Below are 15,518 nucleotides of genomic sequence, written 5' to 3'. Positions count from 1 at the left end.
AAGTTGACTCACTTGCTCAAAATCACAGGGATGATCTCAGATAAGTGGCAGAGCAGAGATTCAAAACCAGGCCTTCCCATTCCAATTTAGGGATCATCCTGTTCTGAATATTCGGGGGTTAATGAATGATGGCCATGTTTTGCATATTCATTCCTTCTATTCTGTTATCGCCTTCAATCGGGAAAGACTGCAAAATCTTATTTGCTTTAGTCATTCCTCCTAGATTATATCACTAGAGCCTTAATACAAGAGCCCAGGGAATCTAAAAATGGACCACGTGGTTCTGTACAAGTGAGGCAGAACAGACAAAACACTCTTGTGCTTGGAAAATATTCAGAAGGAATCAAATTTTCGGAAATGAAACCAGCTGCGTGGCTTCTGTCTTGTCTGAGTCTGGCCTGGGAGTGGTCCCTGAATCACTGGCAGGAAGGACAGTCAGCTGATGCCAAGGGAGGAGCGGCTACTGCATTGTAATCAGTCGGCAAACATTGCTTTCAGAGAGCCTTATTTGGGAAGCAGGCTACGTGGCAATGATCTTATTTTTCAGGTAAAGATACTGAGTCGTGAGGAATCAGCTGTTTGCCAGAGGTTTCACTTGGCTTTGACTCAAACTTTCCTAGAACCTGGTTCAGGATTGAACTCCAGTCCATCCACTGGAATCCCCCAAACCATTTCCCACTCTTGGAGTGTGCTGAAGCCAATCTGATTAGTCTAATAGTTAAAATTTTAATATAAGCACTTACATCTTGGAAATTAGCAAATACTCCAAATCAGGATTTGATTTATTGTTTTGTTGATCTCCTAGACTTAAGAAAGCAATGAGGAAATAAAGAAAAGAAAGCAAAAGGGAAGATGTTAATGATGAAAATTAAGCTTAAAAGTGCTCTTGCCCTACTTTTTTTTTTTTCCAGGAAAGGTGGCTGTTAAACATTTGCAGAATCCCTCACCCAGACGACAATGTATAATCTTCCTACTGGTACCCTCGTAAACAAAGCAGGAACCAAGGCATTTTGGGCACAAAACTTAATAAATGATAGGCTCTTTCAGAACAGGGCCTAAGTCATATTTATTTTTCTTTCATTTAATTTATTTATTATTTTCTCATTTAAAGTCACATAGGTAGTAAAAGCCATGGATAGGACTGGGCATTCAATGGGTGCTTAATTAATGTTGATGAATTAAATACCTCAAAAATTGGTTGAATGCATGAATGAACCCAACAACTTCCCATGAGGCAAGGCTTCTTGCTGCTTTTTTTTGCTGCTTTTTCCCACCCCCATCAGAAAAGCATGAAAAGTAAAGATTCCTCCCACGGCCAAAAGACAAATGCCTGAGTACTTTCTGGGGGCGTCTGACCTGAATAGAAATCTGAAAGATCATCAGCTATTTTCAAAATGAGATAGTAGGAAAAAGAGAAGATCTGGGTTCAGCTGCTACCTCCACTTTTTACTGATTGTGCAACCTAAAGCCATGTAAGCCATGGGACTACAGAGACTATTTAGCCCACTCAGTTTGCACAAGCTCTGTGCCCATGAGATCACAGGTCCAGAGTTGGAAAGTCCCTTTGAGGTCATCTAGGCCAAGCCTTTCATTTTAGAGAGAAGTCAAGAGAGCCAAAGTCACAAAGCCAGTCTAAACATAACGTGTGGGTTTGAACCCAGGGCCCCTGTGACTGCACCAGGCGGTCTCCTACCATATCTTGTTTGACCACTGTTTTTTCATTTGTAAAATGAAGCAGTTAGTCTAAATCATCTTTAAGGCTCCTTTGGATTTGTAATGTTATAATCTAAGCTCCCTTTCACTCATGATATTCTATGTTCCAAGGTCCTTTCCAGCATGGACATTCTAGATTCCAAGTTCTCTTCCAAGTCAAACATTCCAAAATGAATTCTAAGGGCTTACCAGCTCCAGCATTCTGTGTTTTAATACCTCTCCCCCTTTAACAATCCATGTTCTAATGTCTCTCCCAGCTTTGATAGTTTGTATTCTCAGAGCCTTTCTAGCTCTGACAAGTCTATGTACTAAGGTTCTTCCCAGTTCTGATGCTCTATGTTCTAAAGTTCCTCCCAACTCTGACATTCCCTATCCTTATATGGCCCTTCTGGCTCTGATAGTTTATGCGTTAATGTCCCTCCCAGCCCTGACATCCCATGTTCTAAGGGCCCTCCCAGCTCTGACCTCCTGGGTTCTAAGGGCCCTCCCAGCTCTGACCTCCTGGGTTCTAAGGGCCCTCCCAGCTCTGACCTCCTGGGTTCTAAGCTCCCTCCCAGCTCTGACCTCTGGGGTTCTAAGGACCCTCCCAGCTCTGACCTCCTGGGTTCTAAGAGCCCTCCCAGCTCTGACCTCTGGGGTTCTAAGCTCCCTCCCAGCTCTGACCTCTGGAGTTCTAAGGACCCTCCCAGCTCTGACCTCCTGGGTTCTAAGAGCCCTCCCAGCTCTGACCTCTGGGGTTCTAAGCTCCCTCCCAGCTCTGACCTCTGGGGTTCTAAGGCCCTCCTAGCTCCCACATTCTGTGTTCTAAGGGCCCTCCCAGATCTGACTTTTATGCACTAATCTAACTTCCCTTCCTCCCTCTCCCCCCCCCTCTGATTTCTCTGTTCCAAGGCCCCTCCCAGCTCTGACTTCTACGCCCGAATGTCCCGCCCAGTTCCGATTCTCTGTGTTCAGCATCCAATGGAATAGGAGAAAGGGGAGGAGCGTACTTAATTCTGCCTCTCCTAAGGGGACTGAAAAACCCCTCTCCAACTTCCAGCAACAAGCAGACCCAGTCCCCAGAAGCTGGGTCCTGTTCTTTATTGTGACAGGTCGTCAAGAAGGCAGGAGACGGTCCCGTCGGGACGCACAGGGAAGACGACCGTCGCTAACTAAGGCGGCGCAGCCGGAGACGGTCCCCAGCGGCGTCCGCAGGAAGGTTTACCCAGCGGAGGGGAGGAGCCTTTGAACGGAGGCCGGAGGCAGCCCCAGGCTCCACCCCCGCCGGGCTCTGTGCTGGCAGCTCAATCTCTGCCCTGCCCTCATGCCCAATAGGAAACGAGAGCCGCCCCGCTTCCACAGTAGCCGGCATTTACTTCCAGGGAATGAAGCGTTGCCCCTCCCCCCTCCCAAATCGGCTCGGATCCAGACCCTGATTCACTGGCCAGTCTGCCCGCGCGTCCCTGCGCTGTCTTCTGCTCCCTGCCGGAGGATGCCAGGAAACGCACGGTAAAACGCAAGCAACCAGATTCCTCCGCCAGCCGCACCGAGGCGGGTCACATTCCCACAGAGAGCTCCCAAAAGGGCGGATTGGCGAGGCTCCCTCCGGCCCGCTCTGACCTCTGCTGGCCGTCCTTTTTCCCGACCCAGATTTGCACTAAAGCGCCCCGAGCTGGTCAGCTGGTGTGCAGCCCACAGGCACCGGGCCAGAAGCTCTAAGGCCCGTTTGTCCCCAGGTCCAGCGAGCAGCGCCCGTGTCACTAACGAATTCCGTGCCCGAGACTAAGTACAAAGTGTCCAGCTCCTCTCCCGAATGGCCTCGGGGACCCCAGAGCCGTGTTTTATACCTTTCTCTGCTCCCTCGGCCACTCCTAGCCCCGACCCGGAAAGTTACGCGTCAGGCCTTTGTTTATCATTCGGAGAGATCAGGGAAAGCTTCCTGGAGAAGGCAGCAACTCCGCAGGTGGAGGATGGGGAAGGAGGGCACTTTGGACGTGAGAAATAATAGCCTGAGCACCAACATGGAAGTGGGGGATAGAGTCAGGTTCGGAGGAGCGCGGAGTTTTGAAAGGCCTATGTGTCGGGGAAAAATACCTGGAGTTTATTCAGCAGCCTATGAGATGTCACCAATGTTTTTGAGCAGAGGGAGGGAGAAAGATTATGCTAGCAATGGTGTGATGGAAGAATTGGAGGAGAAATGGAAATTGAATGAAGATTGAAGCATACTATTTTTCCTTTTTGTTTTGATTTTTCTCTCCCAACACGACATATGGAAATATGCAAAAAGGATGTATTTTTTTAAATTTTAAATAAAAACGAATATATGGCTAACCTAAAAAATAAAATATATAAATAAAAAAATTTAAAAAGAAAAGCAAAAAAAAAAAAAATTGGAAGAGGAAGACTTTGGAGGAAAGGAGACCAGTTAGCAGGCTAGTGCCACAGTATAAGCAGAGAACAGAAAAGTTTTGCTATTAGAATCATAATGGTGAATAAAGAGGAAGTAATGCAATAGATATTATAGAAATGAAATAGATAAAAAATAGAACTTCACAACTGATTAATGAACTCAGTATTTCCATTGCTATTGGAAAAATGTTGATCAAGGGGCCGCAGGGGATAGAGTACCAGCCCTGAAGTCAGGAAGACTTGAATTCAAATACGACCTCAAACACTTAATACTTCCTAGCTGTGTGACCCCGGGCAAGTCACTTAATCCCAATTGCCCAATAATAATAAAATAAAAAAACAAAATGTTGATCAACTCCTCCATGACTTCCCTGAGTATTTCTGGGTCTTCCCAGGCCAAAATACCTCTTTCCTATCATCAATCCCCTATAAGTCCTGTCTCCCCTTAGAGTATATGCTCCTTGAGGACAAACACTACATATCTTGTTTTTAATAAATTCTTTTGTTTTAAATTATCTTGACAAAGAAGCTCTAGAAAGGCACATGGTATATGTAAAAAGACCACAGTATATTGCCAATAATGACCTAAAATTATCATTAATGACACCTATGATCAAAAAAAGGAAGAGGCCTAGTCATTTATCAAGTTCATAGGACAATAGACTGATAGCCTGAAATATGGTAGTATTATATGTGTATGTCTGGTGTGTACACAAACACACACACACACTCTATATATATATGGAATTGGAAAGTTTCCAATATAGTAGGGGTTGATTTTCTATGGAAAATATATGGAAGGAAAGAAGACAAGAAGCAGACAGGATGGAAAGTTGCAAATATGCTACAATCCACCAAAGTGGAGAGAATACCCATACTCATGAGTTCATGGGTCTACTAAATAAATTGAAAGGAAGGCTTGTAGGGTTCATTTAGATAGACAGTAAGACAGACAGACAGATAGATATAACTATCCATTTGTGTGTTTCACTTTTAGATTTGTATCCCCAACACTGACTCTCTTTTCCTCATTTCCCACCCAGATATACTCATTTTGGACTTCTCATTTAGGATTTCTTTGGCTTTTCCACCATGCTCCAAACATCTTTCTCCTCTCTACCCCATCTTTTCAGATTTGTATTACATTGAAAGATGTCTTCCCAGCTCCAGGTTTGGTGCGGTATCCACTGCGCCACCTAGCTGCTATGTGACTTAGCACATCGCAGATGCTTAGTAATACTTCCCCCCCCCCATTCATTTTTATTTATTTATTCATTTATTTTTAATTAATTATTATTTTATTTTTATTATTTTTTAAGTTATTCATGTACTATCCCTCCCACATTCATTCATTTAAAAGTAATACTGGGGTAGCAGTGGGTAAAAAACCCGCCCTGGAGAGTCAAGGAGGATCTAAGTGCTGTGTGACCTTGGGCAAGTAATTTAAGCTAATTGCTTCAAAAAAGAAAAAAAAAGATAGTATCCAGGTATTAACATGGGAGACTTGGGCAAATGCTAACACTGCATAGCAATAGTGAAGTCAAAAGGAGAAGCTTTACAGAGAAAGACAAAGAGCTAAGGTTTGGGACATGTTGAATTGAAGATGCACATAGATGGAAAAAAAATGAAATATAAAAATTGGAAATGCAGGTTTAGGAAACTCCTGCACTGAAGCAGGAGGGAAGATGATCACCTAGAGAGAAAGTCTGGCAGAAGGAAAGAAGGGTCCAAGCACAGACATTTGGGGAATGCTCACATTAAACAAACTTGAAGAGAAGGAAGAGCCTTCAGAGGAAAAGGAGATGGCAACAATTGGAGACCAGAGAGGTTCTCACTTAGCCAAAGTCCCATGGCTAGCCAATAGTTGAGGCTGCTGAGGACTGCACTTGGAGATAAGAAGACTTCCTCTGGTTATCTATGTGACCCAGGACAAGTCATCCCTTGACCCCTCTGTGCCTCCTCTGCCTCCTAGGTAAAATGTGGGATTTGGATTCAACAGCTTCTAAAGTCCCTTGTCTGTGAGAAAGTGAGGGAAGCGAACCCAAGTCTCATAACTGCACCCAGTGGGTACGATGCCCTTCTCTCTCCCAGCCTCCCAGAGTGTTCTGTCGGGAAAGGCCAAAAGACACTGGATTGAGGATGAGGCTTCCTGAGAACAGGCCCTGAAGGAGAGCTCTTTGTGCTCCAGGTCCCTAGCACAGTAACCTCCATCAGTAGCCACCTAATAAAGATTTGCTGAAGAGGCAAAGTAGACTACTTTCACTATTTGTTTTCTTTCTTGTGGTTTTTCCCTCTTGCTCTGATTTTTCTTTCACACATCCCAATATGAAAATATGTTTAACGTGATTATACATGTGTAACTTATATCAGATTGCTTGCTGATATAGAAGAACAGAAGGGAGGGAAAGAGAAAAATCTGGAACTCAAAATCTTAAAAAATGAATGTTGAAAACTATCTTTACATGTAATTGGAGAAAAATAAACTACTATTCAATTCATAGAAAATAGTACTGATGTAAAAAAAGTAATTATTTGCTGAATAGAATTTAAAAGGTGGGTTTGTGGAAACTCTCCTGAGGTCCTCTCAGCGTGGTAGGTAGGGACATGATAAGACAATTTTCTTTGTAAATAGAGGGCTGAGGGCTGAAGGGACCAGCCCAAGCTGAGCACAGATGGCGGTCCTAATCATAATAACGATGTCAACAACAATAACAGTAATAAACTGATACAGAATAGCACTTAAGGTTGCAAAGCACTTTAGAAAGATCTCATTTGATCCTCATTACAATGCTGTGTGGTAGGTAATAATAACTGGGAGTTCCTAAGGGGCAATTAGGTGACACAATTAGATGGAGCACCCAGGCCTGGAATCGGGAAATCTGACTTCAAATCTGGTCTCAGAAATTTAATGTGACCCCAGACAAGTCATTAATCTCTGCCTGCCTTGGGTTTTTTATGTGTAAAATAGGGGTAGAGATAGTACCTACCATCCAAGGTTGTTGTGGGGTGAAATGACATCATAATTAGCACAATGCCTGGCACATGGTAAGCACTATATAATCTTTTCCATTTTACAGGTAAGGAAACTGAGGCTAAGGGAGATTCAATGACTTGATTAGGGTCACACAACACATAAGTATCTAAAGCTGGCATCTAAGCCAAGTTTTCCTGACTATAAACCCCGAGTTCCATCCACTATGATACTTAGCTGACTCTGGTGCTGGGTTCCTTCTTGCTGGAAGAATACTGTAAGCGGAATCATCACTGGAAAGGAGTGCAATGAAGGCAAGCAGGAAAGGAAGGGCATGGGGATTTACTGTTCTCTGAGCCCAGAGAACTCACCCTTCTGGTCTCAGAAGCCCTCTTAGCAATGGCTCTGGCATGATTTCTCCAAAGCCTTCTGGGAAACTCTCCTTCAATAGACTCTCACCATCTTCCCTGCACTGCATCCAGGACCCTAGCCCAGCCCCCATGGGTTGGGGCTTGGACAGGGAACCATAAAGATCTGGAAACTGGGTGGGACCAATAGCTCACATTTCTGGAGCATGCTCAAATTTGCAAAGGGCTTTATACAAAGTATTCATTCCCAAAGGGTACTTAATAAATAGCATTAAGCTCTATTAGTTTAAATCTGCACTAAGACTTTTAGGATACTCTGTATACATGGAAATGATAGTGTAAACTGTATTGTGATATTCAAACTTACAATGGGCTTCATAAAAATTACCCTAAGGAGGAGAACTCAAACCATAGCTTATGATCAACAGCAACCATAAAAATAATAGCACCATATGTATAATCTATATTGGATTGTTTGCTATCTATGGGAGGGAATTGAGGGAGAAAAGGAGAAAAATTTGAACACAAAATTTTGCAAAGGTGAATGATGAAAACTGTCTTTGCATATATTTGGTAAAATAAAAAGCCATTAAAATGGGGGGAAAGAAAGAAAAAAATAACATTAACCCATATTTCTAGGATGCTCTGCATCCAAGATTCTGTTCCTGCTCCTGATAAAAACATATTTGTGTGGACCATTGAGATTTGCACAGTATTTTTCCCAGAGTGACCCTGTAAGGGAAATAGTGCAAGTATTATAGCTAATAGCTGGCACTTAGTGTTTTAAGATTGGCAAAGCATGGTACAAATATTATCTTTTTATATCCTGGATAACCCTGGGAGGCAGAAAGGACAGGAATTACCCCCAATTTGCAAAGTAGGAAACTGAATGTCAGAGGGCAAAGTTATTCATCCAAGGTTACACTGCCAGTAAGTGGTAGAGTTGGGGCTCAGACTCAAATTTTCCCATGCTAGAACTCTTTCCACTAGTTCATGCTTTCTCCTTTGCCCAAAGTAGACAGAAACTTAAAACCAGAAAGGACTAACAAATGAGTAGCCTTGCCTCTCAAGTTGGGAGGGAAGGTCAGAATGTGAAACTGAAGAGTTAGAACAACAGCAGTGAGGTAATTTGGGGCAATTACAATAGTTTTGTGATGCAGAAGGTCAACTGCATTCAGAGAAAGGACTATGGGAACTGAATGTGGAACACAACATAGTATTTTCAGGGTTTTTTTGGTTGTTATTTGCTTGCTTGTTTTTTCTTTCTCATCTTTTACCCTTTTGATCAGATTTTTCTTGTGCAGCATGATAAATATGGAAATATGTTTAAAAGAATGTGTCTGTTTAGCTGGGCAAGTCTCTCAACTCCAATCACCTCAGAAAAAAAAATTAGAACAAGTCAGGGAGCACACAAACTAGGGTTCCTTCTTTAACCAAGATGGCAGCTCAGGGTGTCTTATTTGACTGTTCTTCTCTTAGATGCCTTTTCAAAAACCCTTGCTTTTGTTTCCAGGTGAACTTAGGGTAAAGAAGAACATTCCAAGCAATGTTAGACTGAGGCTGGAAGCAGCAGGAGAGAGCTAAAAAAGGGACCTGCCCCCATGTATTCCCACTTTTTGGAAGTCCAACCAAGAAAGGTTCAGAAGAAGAAAGAAAAAAGGTCTGGTAGGCTGAAGGCTGGGCAGCCTGAGATCTTGTTTGCTCATATACATCAGTAATATTCCCAAGAAAGAGGCGTCTTGGGATCCAGACACAGCACACCAGGTAGGGCTGGAGAAAAAATTTAGAATTTGATGAAACAAGGTCCTAAGCCCCTTCTTTATTTTCAGATCTAGACCCTCCCTGGTGAGGAGCGATGAAAGGGCATAGGCCACAGCTGGCCACCAGACTTTAAAAAGATTTCATTTCCTGTTAGGACAAAAATTGCTGACAGTTTTGCAGCCTAAATATCCCAAAGAGAACTAAGGGATCTTTCCCCCCTCCCTTCCTCCAGCTGTCATGCAGGGGTGTCTTCCAGAGGAAAAGCTGCCTTTTAAAATCTCTGGCTGAATCCCCATTACATCATTTCAAAATGGTTATCAATATTTCAGCACATTTCCCAGAGCCGTCAGATTCAATGGCCTTTCCTCCTTCCTTCTTTTTCTGTTCATTGCAGCCCAGCTGCAACTCACAAGTTATTTTTAACTAGATTCCATGAAATCCTTTTTGCACGCATTTTTGCTGGAGCAGTCCTACCTCAAGATACTGCTTTAACATCGACATGAGGCAGAACATCAAAGCCAAAGCTACGTGACTTTGGGCAAGTCTCTTTCCCAATTTGGATCTGTTTCCCCAATCAATAAAATAAGAGCTTTCTAGTAGGTGGTCTCTTAGTTGATTCTATTTTCAAAAATCCTTTAATTCTAAAGTCCTTTTCAGCTCTGACATGCAATGTTCTGTTCTAAGCTTCTACACTAAGAACCTTCCAATTCTGACTTTCTATGTCCTAAGGTTCCTTACCAACTTTTACATATGATCACATACTCTCTGTCTCTCCCCACCTTTTCCCTCTCTAATTCTTTTATTCTGACTTCTTTTCTCTCTATACCCCTCCTCTTCCCATCTTTTCCCTTCCCTCTTTTTATCTCCTTCTCTTCCTTCTTCCTCTATCTTTCTCTTGTCTTTGTCTCTCTTTCTGTCCCCTTCCTCCTTCCCTTTTTTCTTTTCCCTCCTTCCTCACCTTCTCTCTATGGCTCTCTGTGTTTCTCTGTTTCTGTCTTTCTGTCCTTTTCTCTCTTTCTCTTTCTTCCTTTTCCCCACTTTCTCTTCCTTCTTTCTCTTTTCCTCTTCCCATGGAAACTCATATAACTCAATCTATAGGTCATAGCCTTTCAGTTTCCCCCTCCCCTGATACTTATATAGCTATGAATCTGTCTCTGAGGCACACCATGGACTCCCACTGGTATTTGTGTCCTGGTGATACCAGATTACAATGAACACCTGGAACATCCTAAGGGAGAAATAGCTTAGCAAAGAGAATAAACCAGCTATGTATATATAGCCTCAGGTTTTTTATTACCTCCCTGAATTACCACCTAGTCCTCTCTGTAACATATTTCTCTCTCCCCCAGGGCAGGGCTCCATTTTTTTCCCATCTCTTCACAAACTTCATTTATGAAAAGACAAACAAAACAAAACCCCAAAAAAGCCTTGAGGAACCTAAACAAAAGTAACCAGCTTATTAGCTCAGATCAAAATTAGTCAACTCAGAATTCAAGCATCCTCTCACCTTACCCATCCAATGCTTCATTCGTGGGGTCTCAACACTAACAACCCTCCTCTCTCAGCAGAGCAGTTCTTGCCCTCCTCCTCCCCCATGGGAGAGCTTTCCAAATTTTGCACCTCTGCCCTTGCTGTTCCCTCATTTGAAACGTGTTTCTTATATGTCTTCTCTACCTATCAAGATTTTGTTTCCATTTTCCAAAATTCAGCTCTTCCAGAATACTTTTCTCCATCGCTTGAGTCCACACTAATTCTTCTCCCCTTGTGACTTGTCATTGTTCCTAGATGTTTCATGCCTGCAAACCTGGTTCCCTAAATGTGAGCTCTTGGAAACTACAAACTTCTAACATGACAAGATAAAAGAATGCTGGCCAAATACAAGAAGGTTCATAAATGCTTAGGGTCATAACAGCTGGGATTTAGAGGCCATTCAGTACAAATCCTCTCATTTTACAAATGAGGAAATTGACGCTCATGAAGGTCAAGTAACTTATCCACAGAAGGAATCAGCAACAGAGCCAAGATTGAACATGAGCATCTCTGGACAGGGGGTTAGGAATATTGAGGTTCTAAACATTCTTCAGACATTTACTAGCTGTAAGAACCTAGGCAAATCAAGTGTCTTTACTAGAAAGTGAGGGTGTTGGACACAATGACCTCTAAGATCCCTTCTTGCTCTAAATTCATGATCCATTCTCTGACTCCAAACCCGGATATCTTGTCATGATATCACTGGCCACAGAGAAGAGAAGGAAGAAGAGAACTGGTCACTTGGATAAGTCAATACACAGCATACTCACTCCATATGCAGAAAAGATGAAACTAACAGAAAATTAATATATCACATAACTGTGAGAAATCCAAAAGGTCTCATTATGGTGGAATCTGTTTTCTAGCTAAGATGAAGTTTAACTGCCATAAATATGAAAGTCTTTCACGTGGGTTCAAAATATCTCTAGCACAAGTATAGGGCAGGTGAGGAAGAACTGAAGAGTAATTCAAAAGAACAAAGACTCACCATGAGTCAGCAGCATGATACAGCAGCCTAAAAAGCCAATCCAATTTTGGTTGAATTTAAAGTCTAATGGTCCAAAAAAGAGGTAAATCACAGATATGCTGTCCTCTGTCCAATCCAAAACACATCTAGGGTGTTATCATTCCCACTGACGGATGCCTCATTCTGGAAGCATCATTGGTAAGCTGGGGAATGTTCATAGGTGAGGGGACTAAGAACCATGGCATCCATTGAAAGTTTGATTGAACAAACTTAGGAAGATTTAGAAGTAGGAATGAATAGATGGATGGATGAGAAACGATCCTATAAATAGCTAAGTTACTGAGGATACAAATACAAAAGCAAGCTAGTCCCTAACTATGAGGATATCCTCCCAATAGTGGGGACAACAAACAAAGGAAAGTGGCAGACAAGAAAAGGTATTGGGCTGTGCATAACTAATGATCCATCAGTGTCTCTACTGGGTCTGTTTCACAAAGTGATCATAAAAGGGGGAAAAGGACTCACATGTGCAAAAATGTTTGTTGCAGCTATCTTTGTACTGACAAGGATTAGAAATTGAGTGGAAGCCCATCATTGGAAAATGGCTGAATAAGTTTTGGTATATGAATGCAATGGAATATTATTGTTCTATAAGAAAGGATGAGCAGACTAATTTCAGAAAAACCTGGAAAGATTTACCATGAACTGATGCTGAGCAAAGTGAGCAAAACCAAGCAAACACAGTACACAATAATAACAAGATTGCATGATGATCAATTGTGATAGATTTGGCTCTTTTCAACAATGAGGTGGTTTAAGGCAATTTCAATAGATTTGTGATGGAAAATGCCTTCTGCATCCAAAGAACTATGGAGACTGAATATGATCAAAGCAAAATATTTTCACCTTTTGTTGTTGTTGTTTGCTTGTTTGGCTTTTTTCCCTTTCTTGTATTATTTTTTCCCTTTTGATCTGGTTTTTTTTTTGTGCATAGAAATCTGTTTAGAAGAATTACACATGTTTAATCTATATCAGATTGCTTGCTATTTTGGGCAGGGGAGAGGGGGAAGGAGAAAGAGAAAAATTTGGAACAGAAAGTTTAAAAAAATTAATGTTGAAAACTATCTTTGTATGTATTTGGAAAAATAAAATACTATTGAGAAAAAAAGACAAGCTATCCCCCAATTGATGAATAGTCAAAGGATATGAACAATTTTCAGATGAAGAAATTGAAACTCTTTCTAGTCATATGAAAAGGTGCTCTAAATCACTGTTGATCAAATATATAGAGAATTGACTCCAATTTATAAGAAATCAAGCCATTCTCAATTGATACATGGTCAAAGGATATGAACAGACAATTCTCAGACGAAGAAATTTAAACTATTTATAACCATATGAAAAGATGCTCCAAGTCATTATTAATCAGAGAAATGCAAATTAAGATAACTCTGAAATACCACTACACACCTGTCAGATTGGCTAGAGTGACAGGGAAAGATAATGCGGAATCTTGGAGGGGAGGTGGGAAAATTGGGACACTAATACATTGTTGGTGGAATTGTGAACACATCCAGCCATTCTGGAGAGCAATTTGGAACTATGCTCAAAAAGTTATAAACTGTGCACACCCTTTGATCCAGCAGTGATATTACTGGGCTTATACCCCGAAGAGATACTAAAGAAGGGAAAGGAACCTGTATGTGCAGGAATGTTTGTGGCAGCCCTGTTTGTAGTGGCTAGAAACTGGAAACTGAATGGGATGCCCATCAATTGGAGAATGGCTGAATAAGTTGTGGTATATGAATATTATGGAATATTATTGTTCTGTAAGAAATGACCAACAGGATGATTTCAGAAAGGCCTGGAGAGACTTACACGAACTGATGCTGAGTGAAATGAGCAGGACCAGGAGATCACTATATACTTCAACAACAATACTATATATGATCAGTTCTGATGGACGTGGCCATCTTCAGCAATGAGATGAACCAAATCAGTTCCAATAGAGTAGTAATGAATTGAACCAGCTACACCCAGTGAAAAAACTCTGGGAGATGACTAAGAACCATTACAAAGAACTCCCAATCCCTCTGTTTTTGTCCACCTGCATTTTTGATTTCCTTCACAGGCTAACTGTACACTATTTCAGAATATGATCCTTTTTGTACAGCAAAATAATGGTTTGGACATGTACACTTATTTTGTATTTAATTTATACTTTAACATATTTAACATGTCCTGGTCATCCTGCCATCTAGGGGAGGTAGTGGGGGGAAGGAGGGGAAAAATTGCAACAAAAAGTTTGGCAATTGTCAATGCTGTAAAATTACCATGCATATAGCTTGAAAATAAAAAGCTCTTAATAAATAAATAAATAATCAGTTTTTAAAAATCACTATTGATCAGAGAAATACAAATCAAGACAATTCTGAGGTACCACTACACATCTTTCAGATTGCCTAAAATGACAGGAAAAAATAATGATGAATGTTGGAGGGAATGAGAGATGCTAATAAATTGTTGCTATAGTTGTGATCCGACCATTCTGGAGAGCAATTTGGAACTACGCCCAAAAGGCTATCAAACTGTGCATACCCTTTGATCCAACAGTGTTTCTACTGGGTCTGTATCCCAAAGAGATCATAAAAAAGAGAAAGGGACTCACATGTGCAAAAATGTTTGTGGCAGGTCTCTTTGTAGTGGCAAGAAAACTGGAAACTGAGTGGATATGCCTGTCAGTTGGAGAATGGCTGAATAAGTTATGATATATGAATGTTATGGAATATTATTGTTCTGTAAAAAAAGACCAGCAGGATGATTTCAGAGAGGCCTGGGGAGACTTACATGAACTGATGCTGAGGGAAGTTAGCAGAACCAGGAGAGCATTGTACACAGAAACAAGATTATATGATGATCAATTCTAACAGAGATGGCTCTTTTCAACCTTGAGATGATTGAGGCCAGTTCCAATGTGATGAAGACAGCCATCTACACCCAGAGAGAGAACTGTAGGAACTGAGTATGGATCATAACATTGCATTTTCACTCTTTTTTTGTTGTTGTTTGCTTGCATTTTGTTTTCTTTTTCATTTTTTTCCTATTTGATCTGATTTTTCTTATGCAGCACAATAATTGTAGAAATATGTATAGAAGAATTGCACATTTGACATAAATTGGATTACTTGCCATCTAGGGGAGGGGAGAAGGGGAAGGGAGGAATTTGGAACACAAGATTTTGCAAGGTTCAATATTGAAAAATTATTCATGCATATGTTTTGAAAATAAAAAAGCTGTAATAAAATTAAATAATAAAGATAGAAAGAGAAAAAGAAAGAAATGAAGGAAGGAAGAAAAGGAGGGAGGGAGGGAGAGAGAAAGAGAGAGGGAAAGAGAGAGAGAAATAGAAAAGAAGGAAAGAAAAGGAAGGAAAGAAGAAAGGAAAGGAAGGAAGGAGGAAGAGAAGGAAGGCAGAGAGGGATGGAGGGAAGTTGGGATGGAGGGAAGTTGGCAGGGAGGAAGGAAGAAAGGGTATTTGGGCCTAGGAAATTATAGGGATGGTGAGGAAAACAATTTGAGTATTGACTGACATACCATTCCAGATATGGAAAATACCCTTGCCAGGTATGATAATGTTGGAATTGGTTATGGTTTCCAGAGCTTGAAAAAGTGGGAAGTGCATTTGTGAAGGAGTTAAGTTATATGGTAAAAAGATGACTAGGAAAGATGGTTAGATGGGATATGATACATGGTCTCAATGCGACCTGTTAGCTATCTTTTATTGTTTCAAGGATTGTGAATATCAGCCATGAAGAAGCAA

General features: G+C 41.3%; 1 protein-coding gene and 1 long non-coding RNA gene across 2 annotated transcripts in view; one reads left to right on the top strand and one right to left on the bottom strand.

Moving 5' to 3' along the window:
- The window catches only part of MACF1 (microtubule actin crosslinking factor 1), a 401,373-nt gene that overhangs the window by 371,882 nt on the left and 13,973 nt on the right, over positions 1-15,518 (bottom strand). The gene's annotated exons all lie outside the window — the stretch shown is intronic.
- On the top strand, positions 120-5,257 carry LOC127555458 (uncharacterized). The gene is made up of 2 exons (XR_007952218.1): positions 120-547; positions 912-5,257. It is a non-coding gene; the product is annotated as an uncharacterized LOC127555458 (long non-coding RNA).

Source organism: Antechinus flavipes, chromosome 3, assembly GCF_016432865.1.
Source record: "Antechinus flavipes isolate AdamAnt ecotype Samford, QLD, Australia chromosome 3, AdamAnt_v2, whole genome shotgun sequence".
Lineage (NCBI taxonomy): Eukaryota > Metazoa > Chordata > Mammalia > Dasyuromorphia > Dasyuridae > Antechinus > Antechinus flavipes.
This window is presented reverse-complemented; position numbering and strand designations above follow the sequence as displayed.